At 38.6% G+C, this 26,569-nt stretch overlaps 1 protein-coding gene across 1 annotated transcript in view; it reads right to left on the bottom strand.

The window, feature by feature from the left end:
* The window catches only part of WWTR1 (WW domain containing transcription regulator 1), a 74,139-nt gene that overhangs the window by 46,654 nt on the left and 916 nt on the right, over nt 1-26,569 (bottom strand). The gene's annotated exons all lie outside the window — the stretch shown is intronic.

Here is a 26,569-nt window from a genome sequence, read left to right as displayed (position 1 = left end):
TTATTTTAACATAGTCTGCATTCCAGTAAAAATAAACAAACAAGAAACCCCCATTCAACTACACAGAATCCCCTTACAGGGAAATAATCAAAATCCTCTCCAGGCAACAACAGATAGCAGGACAGACAAACAACCCAGAACAAAACAGGACATAAAATCCCTATGAAGTAATAGAAACATTCTCTTTTAAAGTTGTATCCCACTGCACTGGCCAGAGGCAGAGAAATGTATGACACTGCTGAATTCTCTTCTGCAGTCTAGATTTTTATTTCATGTTTTGCTTTCCGAGTCTGTCAGAAAATCACCATTAATGTCTGCAGAGCACTGCACATTTTCATATGCATTAAAAAATGGGATTTTTTTCTATTACTAGTGCCCTTCTGACCAGAGAATTAACAGGGTTGAACTCATTATCATAATATCCATAAACCTCTGCTATTTGTGCTATTTAATTAACGATCATGTACTGTTTCCTCTTTGTAATCTGAAGAGCAACTGTCAAGAGCTTCAGATCATTGCAATATATCCCAGCACACTTTTGTAAAAGGTTTTTGTTGCAGAAATAAGTTATTTTCTACTCCAAAAGCAGGCACATCTGCAATCCTGTCTACCTGCTGGTTTTGCTATCATACCAGGACCGGTATTTCTTAAAAAGATGACAAAATGGCGTTACCACCGTCTCTAAAATTTCTTTCCACAAATGCACAGCAGTTGTTCTAAGTTTTTCCTATTACAAGCTCTCTTTTTCCAGTTCTGCTTGGTCAGAGTTTCCAAATGATAACATGATTCTGCTTGAGGAATCTATTTCCCAAACAGACGATTCTCTTTCACTGGAAACTGAGCACTCTCGCTGAAAATACACACGTTTGTGCAAAGCAGTTCCTGGTACTGCAACTCTCACTCACAGACCATTCTCACAATCCCAGCTTTCAGGTCAGTACATTAGGCTCCAAAAGAAGTCAAAACAGCTTCTGCTCTCTGACCTTTACAGGCAGCAATCTTGATATTCTAATACAAATGCCAATAGCTACAGCACCACAGACATGAAGAGCCAAACCAGATCCTAAAACGTATTTTTTGTTTTTCCTCAAAGCCGCAAATCCCTAATTCTTCAGACTAAAATTTACATCTTGTCAATCAGACTTTAACTAGTTTGCCAAAACTACTTTTGCAAACGCATCTTCTCCTATGATTCAGTTACAACATAAGAAATTAAAAATAATGTTTAGGCAACAAGCTTCATTCATTCAGGTGAGTAAAATTACTTTGGATGGATATTTATATGCCACAATAGTGGCTATGAGGTAGCCAGATTTATTTTAAATGTCAAGCAATCAACCAAAATCAACTGATGTATGATAAGGAAAACGGAGCATAGCTGCTTCCTCTTCCTTGTAAGATTAAGAAGAAATCCATTAGGACTCCTGATATTCAAGAGACACCCTCACTTTCAGGACCTGAAGAAACATCTGAAGGATTCTATGAAAATAATGACAAAAACCTGTCCCATCAACAACATCTCTACTATTCCATATTACCCATTTAGGGGGTTCCCTTACAACATGGGAAAAATTCAAAAGGTTCAACCTCTTCTACTGCATACACACACAGGAAAAATCCCACCACTTCTTCCAGTGTATTGACTCACAGGAAACAAATTAAAATTGGTCACATTTCTCATAGCATCTGAGGGTTTACATGTTTTTATTACCCCCTTGCTTTTAATTTTGAAGGTCAGTTTAGAATATAAAAAAAAAGTTTAATAAGGAAATGGTCCTTTTCACAGTCAGCACTGGTTATCCACCACCTTCTCCTCACACAACTTCAACCCATGCGTTATGTGCTGCAAGGTCCTCAATACCTCACTCCACTAGACAAAAATCGGATCAGGTTATAAGGAACTTTTTCAGGTGTTTCTTACAAAACTTTCACTCCCAAAATACTGGTTCCAGCTCTTCAGAAAGTTTTAGTACACAAAGGTCAGGAGATCCTATTTCGATTATTTCTTTTTCTTTATAATTCATGGTGGAGGTGATTAGCTAGCAGACGAATTTTTCTTGGACCTTATTTCTACCTTCCATAGGATGAGCTGACCAGTTCCCATGGAAGAAAAGGCAGTACAAATAGCCATAATAATCGCTAGAGTTCAGAAAGTTGGCCTTTTACAATCTCAAACTACTGTGTATCCAGGAAATCCTGCCAGACAGTCACTGTTTGCAAATGGTTGGGAAATGTCATCATTTGCCATGAAAAACAGATGAAAAGCAGGATCTGGTTAAAAGACCAAGTCTTTGCCCAAACAAAACCTTTCCAAAATAAAGAAACAATGTCTGGTAGCTGACAGTTGACCTCCGCTGAGGAGGGTGGCAGTTCTGCACTGGTGCTCTCTGTACGTAATCTGAGAAATTTAAAATGAGGCCAGAATTTCAAATGAGATTTAGCTGAACATAAGGAATTACTCTCAATTCTGACACTGCAGTAATATTCCAATCAAACATAGTCTACTTGAAAGGAAATCTGTCTTTTTAAAATTTAAGTACAAAGGCGGACAGGCAAGACTTTCCTTAAACTGAGAATAACGTATAAAAATATCAGACATTTAACAACATGGGTGCATCTCATCAATTTACAGTGGAGTTCACTGTTCAATTAAAAGTACACGTGCACACTTTTTTCAGGGTTACTGGTACAAGTATGCGAAGTTGTGCATATTTCAAAGGAATATGCCGTGCTGTATTTGAAAGGAGTAACGCTGTGATATTGAAGCAGCACACATTAACTATGTTACTAGCAGTTTAGATGCAGGCTCTAAGCCTCTAAACCTATTTATTTAGTAATGAAGAAGAGAGTGTCTGATCAGGTAATGTTTAACTCACGCATTAAACCTGACTAACAAATATAATTTCAGGGCGGAAGGAAGCAAAAGAGGCTTGCTACCTGAAGAAAAGGTGTGACTGTTTTTTGAATATTAGAATGCTGTACCATAGCTACAAAAAAATGCTGACAATGATTGAAAAAACATTAAAAAGACAGTGTCATAGAATGCTGTATAATTTCCGAATAAACCGTTTAAAATCTGGTATCTAAAATCTGATCTTTAGAACCTAGTAGCAATGAAGTATTTTAGACCAGCTTCTTACGTGGAACACAGTCTCCCTGTATTTCAATTGGACTTCTTATTAAATAAATGCAGAATTATTTCATAGAAACACAGAATATCCTGAGTTGGAAGGGACCCACAAGGATCATCAAGCCCAACTCCTGACTCCACACAGGACAACCTAAAAGTTAAACCAGATATCTGAGAGTCATCCAAACGCTTCTTGAACAACGGACTTGGGGCCGTGACCACTTCCCTGGGGAACTTGTTCCAGCGTCTGACCACCCTCCTCTCGGTGAAGAACGTTTTCCTAGCATCCAGCCTGAACCTCCCCTGTCACAGCCCAAAGCCATCCATCCCCTTGCATCCCCACCAGCAGACACTAGGAGCAGAGCTCAGCACCCACGCTTCTCCCCAGGAGGAAGGTGCCCACAGCAGAGAGGCTGCTCCTCAGCCTCCTCTCCTCCATGTGGCACAAACCCAGTGCTTTGGCTGCTGCTCCTAAATCACGTCCTCTACTCATTTCCTTGCCTCTGTTGCCTTCCTTTACAATTTCACATTGTCAGTATTTTTGATAGACTGTATTTTATTGAGTACAAAGCCTTTAAATCCTTTTTGGTCTTTAGAAAAACGACAAACAATTTGCAATATCCAAATTCAATGAAACATTTTGATTCAATAAATCAGAATGAACCCTTGACCAAAAATAAACTAATAGGAGGCAAAATGAACTTTGTGAGAATGCAAATTGAGGTATCTCTGTCACCTTAATGAAGATTTGTGATGTTTTATTGGCATACTGAGTTCAGAGAAGAGGAATAAAGCAGTCCCACTTAAAAATTTTTCTGGTAAAGTTTAACCATACGTTGGCACTTTCATAATAGCAATAATGAAAGTAATCAGATTATTACCTGACCAACGGGTAAGAGCAATCATCCTGTATTTCTGTTTTCAGTTCAGGTTCTATCAGCCAAAACAAAATCACAGAGCCTTTTTCTTTGTGTACAACTGAGTTGTGACCCAATATATACATCAGACATACACCCCTAAGGCCACTGCTACAACACCGATGAAGTCAGAGGGTACAGACATTACCATCCTTGACACAGATAGCTTTCTGTCGTCATCTTTGTTCCTGCATATAATGAAGCCAGGGCAGGGAATCAAATGGAGCTATTTCCCCGTCTCATCAACCAGCCTCTGCATCAGGGGTCATACCAGACCAAGAGGAGTGGGAGGCCACTTCAATGTCTGGCTGCTTACCAGGCCCTTATCTCCATTAGTAAAACCAGCAGCAGGAACAAAGGCCTACCAGAAGAGCAGCTCTCTGCTCCTACCAGGGAGGGAACTGAGTAACAGTTGAACAAGAGGCAGAATATAAGCAACCTGAGGGACAGCCTGTAGGCCACTGTCAACTCAACCACCAAAAAGGAGGGAAGAAATGATTTTCTACGCTTCACTTTCAAAATCTGCTCTCGTCACACTCATCTACTGGCTTCAAGCAACTGTAAGCAAGTTGAGCTACTGGAGAGAGTCCAGCGGAGGGCTACAAGGATGGTGAGGGGACTGGAACATCTCCCCTACAAGGGAAGGCTGAGGGAGCTGGGCTTGTTCAGCCTGAAGAAGAGAAGGCTGCGAGGGGACCTAATATATACTTACAAATATCTGCAGGGTGGGTGTCAGGAGGATGGGGCCAAGCTCTTTCCAGTGGTGCCCAGTGACAGGACAAGGGGCAATGGGCACAAACTGAGGCACAGGAAGTTCCGTCTGAACATGAGGAAGAACTTCTTCCCTCTGAGGGTGACGGAGCCCTGGAACAGGCTGCCCAGGGAGGCTGTGGAGTCTCCTTCTCTGGAGATATTCAAGACCCGCCTGGACAAGTTCCTGTGCAGCCTGCTGTAGGTGACCCTGCTTCGGCAGGAGGGTTGGACTAGATGACCCACAGAGGTCCCTTCCAACCTCTACCATTCTGTGATTCTGTGATATGATTGTGCTGTTTATTTCCATTGAAGTCAGTGTCAGTTAGACAGACTGCATCATGTAACACAATCTTACGTACCGATTTGTTGACACAAAACACATAAATAAGAACAGGTAAGCACACCAAAGAAACCAGAATTAATATTTTTTTCTCATGGCAACTAATTGCTTTCTGCTGCCACAAACTCCTGATACCCAGGCCAAATGTGAAGCCATTGATCTTCTCTGGACCTTCCAGACTCTAAGACATGAAAGTCAATACATGACCTGAGACAAATAACAACTTAGTAACTCCATATGATTATTGTTCCCCCCAAGCTTTTCTGTATGCTCTCTGGAAACACTACAACAGTACTCTAAAAGTATGAACACAGGAGGCACAAACAGACAAAACCCCACAATACTACACTCCCAAGTCATCACATGTAGCAGCTTCTGCTGGGAACTCCTAGACTTAACACACATGCTGCAGGTCACCCAGTTACAGAGCTTGGCTTTGAAAGACTCAGCTGAAAAATACAACACTATTTTGTGCCTGTAATTTACAAGACAATTTTGTCACCAACAATTAAATGTTATCTTAAATTAGGAATTTTTAAGTGTACAGTTGCCTGACTGTGGCCACAAATCACGCAGCCAGATTATGAATTCCTTTTTTCTTTTACCAGAGAAACATTTGGAACCTCAAAGCTACAGATGCAATCACTTTCGCAGGCAATTTCTCACAACTAGGAAAAGGACTGAACAAATGAAGAAGTTTACAAGGCTATCCATAGGACAGGTACAGCTCTCCAAAGGGCACCACAGAACCTGCAATGAGAAGACAGTACTTCCGACTTCAGGACAAGTTCAGTAGTGTGCAGTAAGCAAGCTATGGGAACACATGAAAAGAGATAAAGTAAGGCATCTAGATGTTTACTAATTGTGAACTTTTTTCATCCTGTGTAGTGATGTGTCAACAAGCCAGGGAAATAATACGCAAGAGCGTAACTAAAGACAGCTTTAGATGTCAAAATAAAGGGGTCAAAATAAAGGTAGTGCAGGGAAATAAAAACTGGACCTAATAAAGCAGCAGGAAGGTTCATAGCAAAAAAATCAGGTTAATGGGCCTGGTTACTACAAACATGAATTGACAAAGCAGGGGGGGAAAAACGATGGGTTGAGAATTCATAATTGTTCAGGCACTAAATTGCTTGCAGGCTATACACAAGTTTCAAGTTCCCCTGATCTTTTTTGACGTAGAATGTATGTCTGGCTTCTATTTCTGAAGAATTGAGTTGCTAGCCATCCAGTCTGTAAAAAAGGCTTAAAAGGCCAGCAAGCATCTTCACAGTGTAATCAGCTGAAGACCAGTAAGTTATTCACTACACCTCGCAGAAAGGAAAACTAAACTTCAATGAGTTCTGCATGGCCATGACTGCAGAACTCATTTACCGCTCTATTTCAGAACAGGCAGTTAACTTGCTAAATCCACAGAACATGAAGCACTGCCTAAGCAGATGGGAACTTCTGCATACCTCGCTGAGGTGCATCAGCTTCAAGGTCTAATTCTGGAAGGCACATCCAACTACAAAATCCCAGAAAGAGATAGTGTCTTTTGCAGAAAGAAACACACTTTAAAGTTCAGTTCATCCATGCAGTTACAACTCAGAGAAATAATGGCGGTTATTCCCAGAACAAGTTACTCTCACTGATGTGCCTAAAGGACATAGTTGTCATAACACACGATGTTCTATCTTGTGCAATAGAGGTCTCTTTCTTTTTGGCAACTGTGATGTACCTAAAAACAAGTCTCTGATACACGCTAACATGCCTGTTCAATGTTTCAAAACTAAACCCACTTCCACAGTCCCACCTGGCACCAGCACAAAGAAACAGAGGCAAGACAGAAGGATCTGGGCAAAACTCATGCAACCAAAAACTTTCCCCACAGCAAGAGCTGGAGAGTATTCTCCAGCAGTTTTTCAAATCATTTAATTATCCCCTATATTATGTAGCACTGGCTTACTTTTGTCTATCTGTGAAGAGCTATATGAACAATTTCTAATGAATACTTGCACTTCTGTTTCATCTTTCTACAAAGGACATATCCCTCCAGATAGGGATCAGCTGTTTTCCCTCAGGTACCAAATATTGTGGACTTTAATCCAACACTCCAACTGATTTCAGTCAGTATTTTGCTTAGTGAGAGCCAAACCTACTGACTCTTATTAACCCATTAAACAAATGCTTAATATTTTTATTAAAGATATAATCCAGACATGGCTATTGCACTGAACCCTCCTGCCTTGTTTCCACTGAAGTGAATGACAAAACATCCACTGACTTCTGGGCAAGTTAAGAAGTGGTCATCTGCAGCAAGATAAAGCAGAGCATATCCCAGGCAATACTTTCTTCTTCCAGAGGAAGAATGCTTGTACCTTCTCAAGCAACAGGGCACTTGGAGTTGCAGCTCTTCGATGCACTGCAATTCTCAATAGCGAAAGGAACACTGGAAGTGCCCTGCTGAATTATATAGTCTTAAAAGAATGGTTATTATTTATCAACTTTTAATTAAGAAGAGTTTTCCTAAGTCTTCAGTTAACAGTTCTTTCATGAAAGAAAAGCCACCAGTTAACAGTAATGTGACTGCCAACAATAAGATCCACAACTAAGTTAAAAAGTTTAACAATTAAATACTGCATTCATCAGCAATCGGACAAAAATCTAGGTTGCAAATGTTGTGGGCTCTTCCTAACTTTCTTGTAAACATAAAATGTTGTAAAAATATAAGAAGTCTTTCAAATGACAAAATTTCACATTTTCCCTCTTCAAGAAAAGCCTTTAAAAGCATCTGTATTCATTTACATCACTAGCACAGCCTCTAACACTGCAAGAATTACAAAACACCACACTATTTCAGTAGAGATGCATTTAATGAGGCCTGAGAATCAGCCCTTCTACAAATGTTAGCTAGAAATGAGTAAACTGTTCAAACACTCTGTAAGTTAAGAGTTCAGGTCACAAGCAACAATTGTTTAAATTGGGCAGATGTCTTTGAAAAGGGATCTTTCTTTCACTCTCCCATTTAAGGCATTTTAACTAAAATATTCTTCATGGATAAATCTCTCACCGACATAGAAAAAGAAATTATTTGTATATTAGCAGTTCCATTTTTTACTAACCTCAAGAAAAATACACTGAAGATTTTTAGTAACAACAGTATTATTCAATAGGAGAAAAACCTGGGCTCCACATGCGTATGATCATGTCAAAACATATGTCATTTATCAACTCTGGATTTAAATTCGTAGTCATTTTTATGGCATAATTAGCCCCGATATCTGAGGCTTGAAAACCAAGAAAGGCCAAACCAGCTGTGTGAAGAACAATACGCATGCCTCACTTATGTTTAAAGTGATCATCATCTTGCTTTAGATCATTTTAAGCATATAAGCATTAAGGACTAAAACACAGTCTAGTTATTACACCAATTACAAATGTCATGTCAACAAAAAAGCTACTATTTCGATCTCACCAAGGTGACATGTGATATAAAGAAATGGATCTGTTAAAGGTGACTCTCAAAATTACAAAGTAAAAATAATGGATCACATCCACTGACTCCAGTGAGAGTTCTGTAAAGATCCCGTAAGTCTGTTATAACGATAAATAGTACTCCACTCACCTAGCACTTTCCAACTGAATACCTCCAGGACTGAGCCACATTCAACCAGCTCCAGATCCTAGTTAGTATTAAAATATCCTAGCTTACGAAGAACAAAAAAATTATGCAAATAGAGACCAAATGTATTCCATCATCATGCAGTGATGGACTGGAATGGAACGCTCATCAGCTAGCTCAGTCTCATTTCAACCACTGGAAACCAATATGCTAAAATGTATTAGATTTTTTTTGCATTAGACTAATGATCCATTACAATATTTATTAAAAGACAGTCTTGTCATCAACTTCTTATGCTTATTTAAAATATTTGCTATTAATCTTCATTACAACTCACTTTTATTAAAAAAAAAATCCAAACACACGAAGTAAAGACAAAACTCTTTATATCAAATAGTGAAAAATGGTACTCCCGTTGTCTACTTTGTGCACGCAGATTGCATTAAAACACACGGGCACTTTTTTCATAACAGCCTCTTTTGAAATAGAACTCGTGTATGATCTTCCTTTCAAAGCAACTCACCATACAATTTAACAAACCTACATATGGTTTGCATTGTGTATTTCTTCTTTAATATTCATGAAAGGAAAACTTTTCCCTGCAAAATCAAAATTGTCTTAGAATTAAACCAAATCGGTAAGCTTACCATCTTTATTTTAAAATACCTGTATTTAAATGCTTTACACTGAGGTGATTTTAATTCTTACGAGGATTTTAAGTTGAAATAAAATAAGTGTTTTTAAAACCAAGAGTTCAGTGTAAGGGAAGATTTTGCAGGATTTATTTAGGTCTAGAAGAGACGATCTGGCAGGTCAAGACTCCTGCATATCCTATCTGCAATTACACTATCAAAGGAATCCTCATTCAAATGACCCCAAGCAATGAATCATTTGTAAACTGCAACGTCTCAGCAGCTAACTTTTTTTTTTTTTTTAAAGCTGTGGTTTACATAAAATTTCATGTTTCAATTAAAATTTTAAAGTCTGGCATAGCTTTCTCTCAAAGACCCTAAGGTAAAACACCAAAAGCAGCTTTTGCAACTTTGCTGTTTTGTAAAAAGGCTGGACACTGACCAACTAGAAGACATTTCCCTTCTGCCAGTATCTAAAAAGCTTTTTAAAACGGCAAGCTGGAACACTGACATGCACAAAGTCAGGACAAATGTCATGTCTGTATTGGGTGGAATTTTTGCAGTGATATACTCCTTCCGTATGGCCCCAAGAGGAATTTCAGTTAAGACTTGTTTTCCTTCCCTGCTGTTCCTACTATAGTCATCAAGAAAAAAATATCACTTCAAAATAGCCAGATTTATTTATTATGAGAAAAACTGTGTTCTGCAATCAAAAGCCTAAAAGCAACTTTGGAGCTTGGGATCAAAATGCCTGAGCGAGTTAAGCTGCTACCAGTCAAGCAGGTTGTTAGCAGTTCCAAACTATCAAATGTATTTCAATTGTTTTGTGCAATGAATCTGCAAAGGCTGTGAACCAAGTGGCACCGCTCCTCATTCGGACATAAATCTAGTTTTCTCCCAGCACTACCTCAAAGGCAGAGACTTCAGCTACACAGGGTCAGATTAATTTCTGACGGTTCTTGAACTTTGCAAGGGCTCCTTAAATACAGTAAAGGTAATCCTTTCACAGAGTATTTTATTTATCTGCAGAAGCGAAAACTGAACTTCATATATTTTCAGTACAGCTATTTCATTACAGTTTTAGGAAGTTCATCTTGTATCTGTCAGAGTGTGAAAGCGTGAGAATAACAGAAGCTTTTTAATGTGACTTTTCTTTTTCTTAGGATGCATTCCTGTTAGATTTCTAAGCTTCCTTCCACTGTCACGGGTATTAAAACATGAAGGCCTAATCTTTAAGTTTTAACAACGCTTCTGTTAAGGGATTAATTTTTCACCAACATATACTGCAACAGTAAAGACTACTGCTGCCAGGGAAAAAGAGTAGTTACAAAGGTACCGGAGTGGAGGACCAAGTTATACACAGCAAGGTAAGTACGAGACCAGTACCAGTGATACACCAAAGTATCGACACCTCATCACTTCGTTACTGCTTAGGATTGCATATACTTAGAACCATCATCCTGCTATAGTGGTTACTGTGCTATGTGATTTTTAATACTCCACTTTTCTTTCAGCATGCAGTCATTCTACTTTTTAAAGGCGCAAAATGTCTGTGCGTATTTCCAGCGTACAGGAAGTCCAGAATGACAGATCTGTATGCAAATCAGAGAAAAATCTGCCTTTAGGATTAATCATTTCTATAGCAGAAAGAGCCATGCTTAGTAACATCATTATTAATATGCAGGGTTTTTTTCAGTCTACTACAATTAATTGGAAATTTTATCCATTAACCATGTAATTCCATTTCAAAAAAAATCTCACATACAGGCCAGAAAGAATTTACCACTCAGATTTCCCCATCTGGTGTTACCTCTCACTTTGAAAAGCACTTAGTTATCGTCAGAATCCGTACCACCCATTGCGCAGCAGCAGTACTGCACATTGTGACAGACAACATAGCTCACAAAGGTGCACAGACTGGGTATTTTCAAAAAACATGCTGTTGTGCTGAAGCTGTTTTAAGTTTTCACATGCGTAGGTATTTTTTTGGTTTTGTGTTTTAACAAGCTCATGTTAAATTGTTCTTCACACGAGGTTCTGATAATATGAGGAAAACAGTAAAACTGTAATATCCCTGCAGTATCTAACAAAGAGTTACTTCCAGTTTGGTTTATATCTTTATAAATTAAATTGTAAGCAATAGTATGCATTTCTTTTTCAGTCTGTTTTCTTTTCAGCTTCCTGTTGTTTCTAGAAAAATGAATCAGACATTTGTTTCTCCAAGATAAAAAAGACTACTGAAAATATTGTTCTAGTAGATGCCTTTCTGACAGAAAAAGGAAATGTTCCTGACACAATATCCTCAGCAAAAGGTATGCTTTTAGTGAAGCAAACCAGACAGTACCCCAAAATTACTCAAATAAATGCAAACATATGTCTGGACCTACAGAAGTAGCACAAAAATGGAAACCAACAGTGCTCCTGTGTCTTAACGGCATCCCCACTTGTTTTATATGCAAGCTTATGCTTCTCTTCCACCTGTTAATGTACTAGTCTGCCGCAAGAAACATCTGTGATGGTTGCCAAAAACCAGCATGTCAAACCCTCCATCTGTAATGGATGTTTTGAGAAGTATTTGACTATAAATACACTGCAGCAAATATTGGAATGAATTACAATGCCTAAGTTTTGGCAATTATTTGACAAGCAGATCAACACAAGAGTCTCCATATGATAATCTAGTGAGTCTCTTAAATCTGAGGCATTTTTTAAAAAGCAGACCATCAGACATGAGTAGAATTACTCCTTTTATCTAGCACAACCCCAGATCATGCAAGACTTGATTTCTTGAATGTACAGCACCTGAAACCACTTCTGGTGCCATTGACTGTTCATACACCTCCGTGCTGCACCACAAAACAGCGACCTGCCACAGCGGCATGAAACTTCCTCCAAAAGTCTGGCAATGGAACATCATGGCAAGCCTGTTTCTGTCAAGTAATTCAGAAGAGATGGCAGATCTAGCTGTTGATATAATTAAATAGAGTTTAAGGAATCAAAGTTAGATCACCCCTTTGTCCATGGAGCAAGTCTACCACGGAAAGAAAATAGACATAATAATGTGAATCATTCAGTCACTGCAGACACTGGATTAAAATAATGTTCCTCCATAGATCTGAGTGAGTATTGGCATGGTTAATACCAAGCGCTATCCCATTCTTTACAATATATGGACTAGAATTGGAAGTTATTTGTGAAGTTACTGAATTACAGCAGACAGATACAGAAGCCTACAAATGTATATTCCCATTGGAATATTCTCATTACATACACATAGTAACACTCATATTCCCATTGGAATATTCTCATTACATACACATAGTAACACTCATTACACACTGTAAAAAGGCAGGATGTTGCAACAAGCTTTCTGCCTATCAGAGAAGTTTCTCCAACTGTCTTACCACAGGAAGCGCAGGGTCAAAAAAAATTAAGAGGTTTTTAAGAAATGTAAAGTTGATTATGAGGAGTTGTTTCTAACAGAAGGGGACTGGACTAGATTCCTGCTACATCCTATGCTTCTGCAAAATAGTCACTGTAAACCAAAATTTACATTAAGTGTTCACATGGAAAAAAAATTTTGGCAAAACTGTGAAGTGTCAATGACTCAGATTTCCCATTCTCAAGAACATGAGTTTTGGGGTTTTTTTTAAATATTCTCACCAACAAAAAAGGTTGACAAAACTCTCCTGTATTTGCTTACATGAAAAAACTTAATTCTGAACGTTTTTGTAAACTTTTGGTCTAAACTTTTTTTTGAGGGGGAAGCTATAAAGGCCCCAACTGCTCACTTGAAGTTGGATGACACTTTCCATCCCATTAGGGTAAACTGAATTTCAAATCTCTTCTTGTCCTAGCCATCAGTGCCTGGTGGATGCCCTCCTCCCCCAGAAAAACAGAACAGGAGAACATACAGCTGTATGTCATAACTTCCGTGCTAATTTTCAAGACGGAATATTTACATACCTTTTTAATCTTCATTGCTTCTGTTTCAAAAGCAGTTATCTTTCCAGTCAGAGAAATCTCAGTTAAAAAGCCTTTACAGTTCAGTAATTTTACAACACTTACAGAATTTGAATTGGAAAGACATGTACGTGGTCACAATTTGGACGTTTTAATCTCGGGACCAGCAATTCAAGTTATTCAGACTAACTAGCTACTGAAGCGTTCTGCTCTTTAGTTTTCATTGAAGTAATACAGCAGCCTATATTTTGAGAATTTCAAAGTTTTCTTCACCCAAAAGCGGCACGATGATTGGCCCCATAACCTGCAGGTGTACTTGCAAGGTGTCGTGTGCTCCAAGCCCGTGGTCAGCTATAAACCCCTCTACATTCCTGTACTACTGTTTCAAGATGTTGCTAGCAGGGGTCCACACTCTATACATTACTTCTGTCAACACTAGATTGGTATTTGCTCTGGAACCTGAAAAGCAAAACATCCACACATATTTTAGCTCATTTTCCTTCTATTTTATTCTTTATGTTCATAAGAAGTCCAAAATAATTAATTCAGTTTAAAGCAAAACCAGGTAGAATCAATTTTCCAGTGCTGTACCTCTTAATGTGCTATTTACTTATTTAATAAATTTAGGAAAATGACCAAGCATTTTTTTCAAAGTCCCTTTTCAGTAGCCTAAAATACCAGTATTAATTATAATAGTTCCATCATTATCAAGTACTCTGCCTATCCTAAAATAAGAATGGTGTTCTCACAAAGTGAGATACTCCAAAGAAGAAACTGTACATTTGTTGCCTGTATGCTGCTTGTATTTGTGTTCCACCTCCGAAAAAAAAAAACCTGTTGGAAAAAACCCTATTTTCCCTTTCCAGATGTAAATTAAAAGCAAGACAAAAAGAACAGTAACAAGTGTTCCCAAGGGTGGAAAACATATAGAATTTTGGCTGGATGACTTTCAGATGAGGCTCCACTACAGCTGATCACAACCGCAATCTTTGTACCAACCATTGTCTACAGAGGCCTTTACAAGGCTGTCAGAATAACTTTAAAGCTGAGCTTTTTATATTCTTCACCTATTTTTGGAGTGAAATTAGAGCAAATTATATTTTAAAATTAAATTGAAAAAATGTAAACAGAACATAATCGAAGTAGAAGTCACATGAAACGAGTACCTCCAGAAATTCTCATAAATAGACACTTTTTTAAATTGGAATTGTGCCCCCCCTTTTTTTATTCTTTTAATATGATGACTGATTTGACTTTTTTCTGCTTTCAAGCTTGGCAGAGTTTAAAAAGGATGCTTTCTTAATCCTGGGAACATCACAAATTTCAAACCAGGATCTCTCCTAGCTTTGACAAGACACCTTTTACAACATACATACCTTTACTGACTACCCTCAGTGCTGAATCTGCAGCAAAACCTTGATTTCTCTTAAATATCAATCATTTAATGTTCCACTTTCAATAAGCTGTAACAGTCTCACTAGAAATCTCTTTTACTCTAATTGTTCAATTTTACGTTGTCCACTCTCTGGCAATAGCATAGTTTCATTGATTTGCCACTGCCATACAGTCCTTCAGTAGCAGGTAAGAATCAAAAAGCCAAATATAAAACATGACTAAAGCAGCACAACCCTCTGCCACCTCTAATAAAAATTAGTTTTGCCTAAAATTATCATCTACCATGTGGGTGATGTCAGGGCTGAGAGACAGTGACGGCAGCATCTGTGAGATCATCTCATGACTGGAAAAGTCTTCACTAAAGGAATGGCTGTCAAAAATTTACACTAGGTACATCCTCTGCAGTATGAAGGGATGGTAAGAATCACTGGCATCACCACACCCCTCCTACTAGCAGGGCTGCCATGTCAGTTAGAGGAGTTGTAGATTGCATATATGCACATTTATTCAACATTAAAATCTAGTCCACGGTTTTCACATTAACTTCACACCAAATCCTTTTTTTGACATGTGCCTGTGCGATTAAGCTGTATACATTTGCAAAGAAATAATTTTTCTTAACCTCTCAAGGCAAAAGCAGTTACACTTCTGTTTAAATATATACAGTATAATGAGCAAAATGACCAACATGACTAGGAAAATGTAGTGTCAAAAACAAATGTGAAATAAAAAAACCTTTTGTGAAGAACTCCCACACTAAATTCTGCTCTTGTACGCTCAAAAATGTTGACCTTTTACTACATTCCCCACAAAGTTGTACAGTGATGAGCACACAGTGCAGGCTGTACTCTTTCACTGATGGAAAGCCTGCTTTGTTTAAGTCCCCAGATACCTAACCTAGGTGAATAATGGCACTGGCAAGAGGCTGCAGAGAAATGTATCCACAAAACGTAACTTCCTATGTGGCTCTAAAACAAATCATACAGACAGATGTTAAGATTAGAAAAGCCACTTTTGTCCAAACTCTCCAAGTAAGCAGACAATCCAAAGCCTGTCTCACGTGGTAACTACTTTTACTCCTGGAGCTTTTGAAAATAGCATAGTTTGAGAAAAATCTGAAAACAACATTCACTTTTGCACCTTAGTGTGTACAAAAGGCCGCTTAGGCAAACAAATCACACAAAACAGCTTGATTTTGTTCTTTTTCTTTCTTTCTTTTTAAAAAAGAAGACTTCAAACCCATATCCCCCAAACGCTTTATCAGGCAGAAGAGACCTTTGAAAATACAGTCTGTAAATCTAAGAAACTCCAGTTGGGCAAGCCACCTTCCTCTTACATCTGCGAAGTCTGCTCCTATGAACAATTCTATTCTACCTCCACGTCTTTGAGGTGTTGCTGTAGTTTGCACAAACTACAGTTAGTTTTTTGTAAACAAGCCCACAGGAGAAGGATATTAAAGAGCAGTCTGCAGTCGTCTCCAGGGATTTTGCACTCCTGCTGCTGGTAGAATGGTCAAGAATCACCAATGACTGCACTACGATATGCTGGCAGTTAAAGTTGGAGCCATCCTATGGAAACACAAGCTTTGTATCCACTAGAATGGTAACACTGCAAAAGGATATAAGCTCACATGGTAAGAAACAACTTCCACAAAGCAAAAATTTAGTGTTTATTCCTGTATACTATCTGCTTCAACACACAGGAATTTTTCACGGACAAGAACAGATGCTGATCAGTTCTTCGTGCATATGCCTATCATTATCACTACAGATACTTCTAAGTTTCATGCTAGTGCCTCAATCTTTAACAAGTTATTTCACATGACCTACTATAAAGTGGGAAAACATATTCTTCTAGTTTTACACACCAGGAATGAGGGGTAAGAGAGAGTACGTGATTTCCTAAGAGTCACACTGCAGCACAACAGGAACTGCACTGCTGTTTCCTCCAACCTAGGTCAGCTTCCCAATGACTCGTACTTCCTTCTTCTTGGATGCTGCTGTATTTAGGGGCTTCACAGGGAAGGCGAAGCCTAAGAAAACATGTCAATCAAGAAGTTTTGAGAAATTCTTTTGGAAAAAAGAAAACAACCCACCCACCCACAGAATTTAAGTCTGCTAGTGGCCTTTAAGAATCTCACATAAACAGAAGTCTCACAGTTCAAATACAATTTCTTATTTTGGAAACACAACACACTTCAAGATAACCTTTAAAAATTTCTTGTCAGAAGACTGTTCATTTTGTGACGCTTACATCACTGCTCACCAATCACTGAAAAACAGGAACGTAGAACATTTAGTAAAACCACCAACAGTAGACAGACTAGGAAAACTGATCACAAGTAGAAAAAAGGGATTACCTGTGGTACTGGGAAAATCTCAAACGTACCATGGAAGTGTCCTTCTATTCACAAACCTGAAAGACTTGTCAGAATACTGATCCCAAAAAGGGATTAGGGACAGGCCAATACCCAATGAACAAAAAGGAGCAAGACCAAGAAAGTAGCAAGGGGCCAGCAGATGTTGCACAGGGTATGCGCAGACAAGCTACTGCGGGAAAAGCTGTGTCTGGACTTCTAGCTCTGCTATTGCTGTGCTGACGTTGTAACTGCCTATGTGCAAGCTCTTAGCCACGAGGAAGCGCAACACAGCTAACTCCTCTTTCACACCTCCCCTTATACTGTAGTAATTTGTGGTGACACTCTAAGCAATTATTTCAGTTTTAACATAATACGTTCTGTTCAGTTCTCTAAGTAAGCCTGTATCTGTCTCTTCACTGTAGCTTCAGTCACATCTGCTTTAACAAGAGTCATAGGGAGGGTATACTGCAGTACAATGTAATGTTCCCAAGTTTTACTCTTTTGAAGAGTACATACAACAGTCACAGGCACTAGCATTCATGCTAGGTCTGGACTTCGATTTAATCAATGTAAAAAAAAAAGAAAAAACCAAGCCAAAAAAGACCCCACCTCCACCCCACATCATGCCCACCTCTCTCCCTCTCTCTAAAACGAAGGGGAAAAATGCCACAAGTCTGTATGTTGAAATTCATCCCACATGACGTTTCCTTTGGATTTAATTGCTTCCATACAATTTGTATCTGGTAGTCACGCTAGGCCCCAGCGCACTAAATATGCTGTTACAAAGAAGTCCTTGTCCTGTAATAACCTCCTTAATCAAAGAGATGGAATTATGGGTAAAACAAATTTTCAACTTCATCCAAAGCATCCAAACAGGAAACAAGCCAAAGCCTAACCACCAGCTCTTCCAACGTGATGTGAAGGGGTGAACAGCAAAAAGCCAGAAAGGACAGACTTTACAGGTACTACATTGTCAAACCTGTTGAAAGTTGGACACATTCATCAACTTAGGAAGCAGACAGCTATGCATACTGTCACTTACCAGTTACGGGGTAAAGATGGTCAGGCAGACCATCTTTTAGATGTTGACTACAGCAGCTCACAACAGTTACAAAAATAAACCCACTATTCATTTTTCTTTCTCTGAGGAACGCAAACCATTAGTAAAAACAATACCCTTTCAGACGGTTCCCGAAAAAACATCTGGTTTTCATGGCAGCAGCATTAACATCAATTCTATACACACCTTTCTAAAAATATGCTAATTGATATTCCTTTCTAATGATTAATGCATAAAGCAATTGTATTCAGCTCATGAGATGGATGCAGGACAGTTGTCCTCCATCAATGCACAAATACTCCTGGACTTTGGATTTGACACTAAGACTAAAGGATTAGACAAATTTCATTAAACCAATGCAATTCTCTGCACATTATTTATTTACTAGCTTAAAAGTGTATATCAAATTTCATATCAACACAGTAGTGTGTATAGCAGGGGTGTCATCAATTTCTTTAAATCATTTATAAGTGCATACACCTAAATTTGGTGCAACTATTGTGTCAACAGCCCTTTACGGTAAGTTTCTTTAGTACTTCCTCAAAGGAAGCCCTTCCTGGTAACATTTCTAGCATCAGCATAGTCTTGCTTAAAGCTTTCTTCACTGACACTTTACAGCTAAGTCAAAAATGTAGCTTGTATCCTAACTCAGAAATCCGACAAGCGAGGGAACTGGATCCTCTCCTGTAAATCAAATGTGTCCTTGAAGCAATTTGATTCCAGATCTGGTTTTGTCCTCAGATTTTATTAAGCACCACATTTTAAGCACCACATTAACCACAAAATTTTATTAAGCACCACAGGTGACATGATTTTAGATTCTGAGAAAATAGTCTATTGATCATGAAAAGACACTGTCTTGGACCAGAAAATTAGTAATTATTAGCTTTCATTGGAAACTCTGTAGCCATTCCTACTACCAGATTCAGAGGAAAAAAAGTAGCTCATAGATCCCTGGTGGGTTTTTAGGATTTTTACAAAGGATTCCAACATCAACATAGAAATTAGCTTAATTTTTCTTTTCAGCTATGCTTTACAGATTTGCATCAAAGAAAGGTATTTGTCTATCCAGGTCAAAATTTCCCCCAGTCAATCAGTCTGATTTTAATCTATTCCAAATTATTCATAATTGTTAATGGGAAGAAAAGCTTCAATTTCCACAAAGTTTAATAAACATATGAATAACTTTTTTTCACTTCATTGTAAATTGTAAGCTTGAGCCTGGCAGATCTTACTGTTAGTACTCAAAGCAGACTTCATTAAATAGCCCATTTACAACCAGCGTCAATAAACACAATCCATCGCTACGGCTGCAGCAGATCTGTAGTCAGTCTACAATACAGTAACTTAAAACCACCATGTTCTGCCCCTTCCACCAGCTCTCTTCAGTCAAGATCTGAAACAGGTATTTATCAGTCAATAAGGCACGACCCAGCTCTGAACAGGACCATCCCAAGACCCCAGAAATAGTTTTTCACATATCATTGGATTTCTGCTATAAGGCAGTTGTAACTAAATCTGCATGCTTGACACATTCACGCGTCTTTGGAAACAAATGGAGTTACCTCTAAAAAAAGTGTGTTAATCCCAACCCAAAATTCTAAGCTCATAAACCAAAATGTGGTCCAATGTAACATTAAAAATATTACTAACATTCTGATTTTTGAAAATCTGTGAATTAAATTACAAACCTCTTTCCATAAACTACTAGGCCACCTGGTGTTTCACTGTTGAGTTTGAAGTCTTAGAACACCGGCCCAGGCTGCTCAGAGGACCTGTGGCTGCCCCCTCCCTGGCAGGGTTCAAGGCCAGGCTGGACAGGGCCTGGAGCACCCTGGTCTGGTGGAAAGGGTCCCTGCCCATGGCACAGGGGTTGGAACGAGATGATCATTAAGGTCTCTTCTAAGCCAAAGCATTTCGCGATTCTATGAAAATTAATCTGAAGACATTATTTGTAAACTACAAATTGTCAGGAAACTAATGCACAAACTTGCTCTCAACTTCCATATTAAAAAACATAAATTGGGTAACTATCATAGTCCAACAATTATTAAAATGTAATCTACAGAAAAATACAAAGAACAGATAACCTAACACGTATGGCACATACAATGTCCTGAGACCAGTTTTTTAATTAAAAATTTCACCACAGGATCAGATCCTGTATGATAAGAGCCTGAAACCTCCTGTTACATGGAAAGATGCTTAGGTCACCGAATTCAGTAAAAAGGCAGTGAAAATTAAAAGCACTCAGCACTTCACAAGCTCCACTCTGCTGTGAATGAAGACACCGTCTGTATTTAAAGTTGCATAAATTTTACAAAAGACACAGTATTATCTCCTTACTGAGTTAAAGATACACCACATTGAACACAAACAAAACCTTTTTCATACACAAAATGGGAATTTTGGCTTGATCACCACAAAATAAAATAAAAAAAAGCATCTGCCCTACTTCTGCTGAAAAATAGGTTAGCAATTGTACTCAGTTAAAAGCAACTGAACTTCAAAGATTATGCAAAATGCAAATTTTAACCCATGAAACAGCTCAGCCAGACAATTCACTGCAAGGGAAAGAACTAATTGCATCTGTTTCACTATTAGTTTTGTAATTTACAGTAGTAAAACCCAGCCAAGCTTGCACTTTGTGCATAACAAGCTGATCCCATTTATTGTCCGTTCATTTTGCATACCAGTTTAATTGCTCTTTATTTCTCAGTATTTTGCTTCCACATACTCCTTTGCATTGACAGAAGCACAAAGAAACTAAATCACTAGAGTCAAACTTTCTTTTTTTGCTGTGGAGACTGTTGCAGGTCTGGTTTGAGTTCAATTCATTACTTCTAATGTAGCACTGAATATGGAAGTTAATCTATTAAACCTTTCAAATCAACAAAATAAAAACAAATAAATACATGAAAATTTCCATGTCAGTACTGTCATACTTAAGAGCTAATCACACAGAAATTTCTTAGGCAGTATATATATTCTGTTTAAACGCACACACAAAAGAGGCATCTAAAACATAAAATTAACAAAGATCTTCAAAACAGAACAAAAAAATCAGTGTAGGCTTTCCAGTGATCACATTAATTTCATTGTTTGCTCTGTCTGAACATTCCTATCAAGTTACATGTTTATATCAAGCTGAATACAATCATGAGAACTTACTCATTATTTAGTAGAACATATTGATAAGAAAACATTTATTACAAATCAAAAAGGTACTTAAAAACTACCAGGAAACAGCATTTCCTTCATGTAATGTTAAAAACAGATTTTAACTTTGTATGCAGATTATTATGAAATAATTGCTGTTACAGTTTGTCAGTGTTTACTATTTAATATATTTGTCAAGTACATTAATTAAGGTCATACAGATGTATCTGAAATATGGTTGCATTCTGTACATACATATTAAACTGAGAAACTTTTAAAGCTGTGATGACTGAAATGCAAGTTCTGACTGAAGCCATAGGTATGCAATTCTAATAAAGCAGAACAGCCTACAAAGTACGTAACAGCAAGAACAAGGACTAGGGTCTATGGCCACTTTACTAGTATGCCCCAATAATAAATTTCTATAATGAAAGTTCTTCAATAAAAATTATTAAATACTCTTGTGATTACCGATTCTATTGTTTCTGCTGTACTTCAAAATTTATACACTTAATTTTGGGAGCATATGCAAATTTATAAACTTTCCCTTACCAGAAATTTCGACAATATTTTGTACTGAAATAAAACAGTTATTCCTGAACAAAAGCATAAGGTCAATTTCTGAAATATTTTTTCTGTCTGCAATTGGGAAAAAATTCTATCAAGGCCTGATCAGCAAACTAAACTAACTCTGTTTTGAGAGACAACTTTGAAATGCCATTCTTTTTCTTGCTTGCACCACAGATTATTAAATCAAGGGAATATAACAATTCATTTCTAATCCTAAAATTATTTTTCCTACTTTTGTATTTTAGATATTTCATATGACCTAACTGTGTATGTCTGAAGAGTTCGTGTGCTGACGCTCTCTCCTATTTAATTACACTAGAGGTCCCTTAGACAAAGCCCAATCACTCAAGTTTTACCAAAATGAGATCTGGCCCAATCTCCAAATCAAGAGGCTGAAATTACTCCATACATCATGCTGACTCCAGCAAGCACGAAGATAAAACCCAAATCTCATTTGCACAAAAGTTAAGGAAGTTCTCTGGTTCTATAACATCATCATTAAAACAGCATTTGAACTACAGACTCCAGTTAAAGCAGCAACCAGACAGACCTCTAACGCTGCCCATCACAGCTTGCAAATTTAGTTTTGATGTGTACATTTCCATCTCAGAACTTCTGAAGCATCTCTAAAAGGATTTACAATGGTGAGCTATAGTTGTAGTTCCATCGATTAAACTTTGGTATTGTATCACAGCTTTCCTGTCAGGAACTCTTTAATATGCTTACTGACTCCAGATAAAAGTCATTAGGAGTAACACATCTTAGTACTGTCTTGCATATTTTAACTTATTTTTAATAAAGGGACACTGGCAAGAGGAGCAGTTCAGGCACTAAGTCCCACATGAAAAACCACTGGAGACAGGGAATAGAACAAATCCCTTAAGGTGTGGATTAAATGCTCCAAAAGCCATATGCTTCTGTAAACGTCTCTTTCTAATGCATGACACCAAAAACGGCGAGGATGCACGGCCTCTTGCTTTGCACCATTTTTCTACAACGTCTGAAGAAAGCTACACCGATGTAAGCCCCACCTCACCAGGCATGCATCATGTCCATGAGTAACTCTGGAACAATACTGCAAAGGCGTCACACAAAGGTGTTAGCGTTTTTCATATTTTTATCAGAACTTAACAGAGCAACTGTCTCACGCACTGGCAATCTCCTTCTCCATTTCTAGTTGTGCAAGTACATTCTTGAGGCGGAAAAGTATCTCCATTATGAATACTGTACAGCACCAAGCACAACACCAGCATAAAATAATAACAATCTCTACAGAATTAACACAAATGGCTTTCAGGGAAAGACAGTATTTGGAAATCGTTTTAGCACTTCAACTGTCTTAGTGTTATTCCTGTGACATTCTCAGAAAAAAAGTATTTTCATAGTGTTTACATTACTTTTCTTCTCCTGTCATCCTGTTGAACACGCTCAGTGATATAAAATTCATCATGTGTTAAATTAAGCCTCTCCACCAACAGAAACCAGGAGGAAAGAATTTGAACCTGCTGAGTAAATCAAATATTGAAATTCATTAGCCTTCTTTCCCCTTGAGCAAGATTTACTGGCAAGTATGTCCTGGTATAGCAAATGTTCACTGTAACATTTTAAAAAAACACAGTATGATAAAGATAACAGCGGCAACAGTTTCACAAATCTGTTCAGTGCAAATACCATACTCCCTATATTCTGTTTACCTTCTGGAATGAAATCAGAGTCTGAGCAAGAAGCACTGTACACACACCGAGAAAACATTAAAACCTTGGTCTTCATTTGAAATCAGCCTGTACCACCTAGAAACAAATCAGTGGAAAGCAATACTTGAAAAATTCCTTTTACAGAATATGTGTACACAGCTCAGCATGTGGATCGATACGCAACTGATATTCCCACTCACCAACATAAGAGCCACCCAAGGCAGTTTGCCTGTCTTTCCAGAAATCCTTTTTATCAGAATAAATCACACTTGAATTTTTTTCCACACACAGAAAAATGCTTTAGATAGCGTTGCTGTAAGTGTGTGTTCATTAGTCTGTTTTCCATCCCCCACTTCTGTGGTTGGTATTTAATTATAGGGTGGAGTGGTCCCCAGGCTACTTATGTTTCTTCCAGTCACAGCCAGAAAATTTCTGCAGGAACTGACACGCAGGAGTGTGACTGCTGCAAGTTATAGCTGGTTCCCTGTCAACAAGGTTAGCTCACTGTTCACTGAAACTCCCATCACTACTTTTGTTTAGTAATTCTTAAAAAATATATTTAAATACAAACAGCATTCTAAATTTCAACAGATAATAAAGGCTTTAACTGGACCTAATTTGGCTATTTACTCTTAATCTGCTGTTCAATTTTCTTTTGCTAATGACTACAAACAACCAAATCTTTATCATGAAGCTGGAAAGAAATGACAAATTTCCTTTGCCTTGAATACTGGAAAATGTAACCCTGTATGCCTGGTTTGACCAAACAGGATTTTCAAGCACATCATCTGACTTGAACGCTATATATTATTGCACACAGTTTTAAACACTGCTTTCCATAAACAATCTTAAATTTCTGCAGAAAATTCTATTTTCACCTGAAAAATATTACACCACATTTTGTAGCGAAGTATTACTCCCAAAAGCAATGAGGTATGAAGAAATACATTATAGGTATAAAGAAATAAATTATTCCAATTAATTTTCTACAAAGAAATGATACAAGTTCTGTTGGGCAAATAAAATTGGGCCAACAAAACAAACACTAACTTAGGTAACAAATTCCATACAATCAAAATTTTAATTTATATTTTAAAAGGATGTTAATCAGAGTACTACTGTTGGCAGGATTTAGAAAAAAAAATAAAGACACTTTGGGGTTTTATCTACGCTTTTTTTAATAAAGGACTTGCATTTTTGGCCTAAGCAACAAGAACCCTTCAACTTGGAAATCTCTATGTCAAAAACGTGTCACAGGAAGATGAAACCACGTGAGCTCATTTTGATCTCAGTCAAAAAACAAACAGCAAGACAATGATTATGTTCTGTGATTTTTAGCCAGAGGTATCTGAAAACACCTGCTGGCCAAGTCCTAGCGTAAATTTGTATAAAATGCTTATTACGAATGATCTGTTAGGGTGCTCCCACCAGTCAGCTGCTTCTTCTCCGCCCTGTACTATTGAGAAAAATACATGCAAAGTGCAGAGCAACAAGATCGTCTCAGGGCTACAAAAATGATCCGAGGGCTGGAGCACCTCTCCTATGAGGACAGGCTGAGAGAGTTGGGCTTGTTCAGCCTGGAGAAGAGAAGGCTGCGGGGAGACCTGACTGCAGCCTTTCAGTACTTAAAGGGAGCCTATAGGAAAGATGGGGACAATCTTTTTAGTAGACACAGCAGTGACAGGACGAGGGGTAACGGTTTTAAACTAAAACAGGGTAGTTTCAGGCTGGATATAAGGAAGAAATTCTTTACAATGAGGGTGGTGAAACACTGGAACGGGTTGCCCAGAGAGGTAGTGGAGGCCCCATCCCTGGAAACATTCAAGACCAGGTTGGACAGGGCTCTGAGCAACCTGATCCAGTTAGCAGTGTCCCTGCTCGCTGCGGGGGGGTTGGACTGGATGACCTCTAGGGGTCTCTTCCGACCCAAAACTTTCTATGATTCTGTGATTTGGGCGATAAACTCCTAAGTTCAGACCCTGGTATGTGTCCACCCAGTATTATAAACCATAGAGTAATATACAGAATGTCAGAAAGGAAGGAAACATCTTTCTGTGCTTTGCTAGTAACTCAGCGCGGGACAAGAGGCAAAAATCTAAACTCTGTTTAGAGTAATTTGAAGACTAGGCTCTTGAGTAATCCTCTGGAAATTCCAAAGCCACAAGGCAAAGAAATCATTATAGAATCATGCAAATTATGTATTTATTCATTTTTTGAAACAGTAAGCAATCCCTATCGTTCCCCTCGTGCACTGTCTATATGCCACTTATTACGGCTGAATACACACACACAGCTGAACGTGGACTCAATACTACTCTTCAGACCAAGAAGGCTGTCGTGAACTAGTAAACGACCTCCTGTAGCCCCGGCAGCTTAACTCCCTCACTATCCTTAGTGTACACTTCATCAGTAAATGTTTCATTTCATTAGTAAACACTTTGTCACTGTGTATTTACCAGGTTAATACAGCACCACTTGATTTGCAATGAATCTGGAGCAGAGATTCAGAACCTACCAAAATACAGCACTGTGGCCTTACCGCGTATTACAACTATCACATATTTTCAGGCCTTTTAAGCTGCTTTGACTCAAATGCCCTCAGTGAAACAGTCTGGCCAGAAGGGACAGGCAGTTCTGTTACCACGCTTCCCAAAACCCGCACTGAGGTGGGGAAGCCTCCTCCCGCGCCGCTGCAGATGCGGGCGCTATGAATACAACGGGCACCACTCGCGCTGCGCGGGGGCGTTCGTTCCCCGGGGAGCGGCCGCCCGCCGCGGCGGCTCCGCGGGCAGGGCCCGGGCCGGAGACACGGCAGCCCGGCGTCCCCCTCCAGCGCCCGCTTCGCCTCCAGCCGTGCCCCGCGCCCGCACTCCGCAAAACTCCCGGGAACGACTGCTGTGAAACTTAAGTTTTTAAAACAGTTAGTTGCCGAGTCTTGGGCGCGTGGCCAAGCAGGAAGGAAATACGGAACCGGCAGTTCCAGGCAGGGCTTC

This window comes from Opisthocomus hoazin, chromosome 4 (genome assembly GCF_030867145.1).
Source record: "Opisthocomus hoazin isolate bOpiHoa1 chromosome 4, bOpiHoa1.hap1, whole genome shotgun sequence".
In the NCBI taxonomy this organism is placed as follows: domain Eukaryota; kingdom Metazoa; phylum Chordata; class Aves; order Opisthocomiformes; family Opisthocomidae; genus Opisthocomus; species Opisthocomus hoazin.
This window is presented reverse-complemented; position numbering and strand designations above follow the sequence as displayed.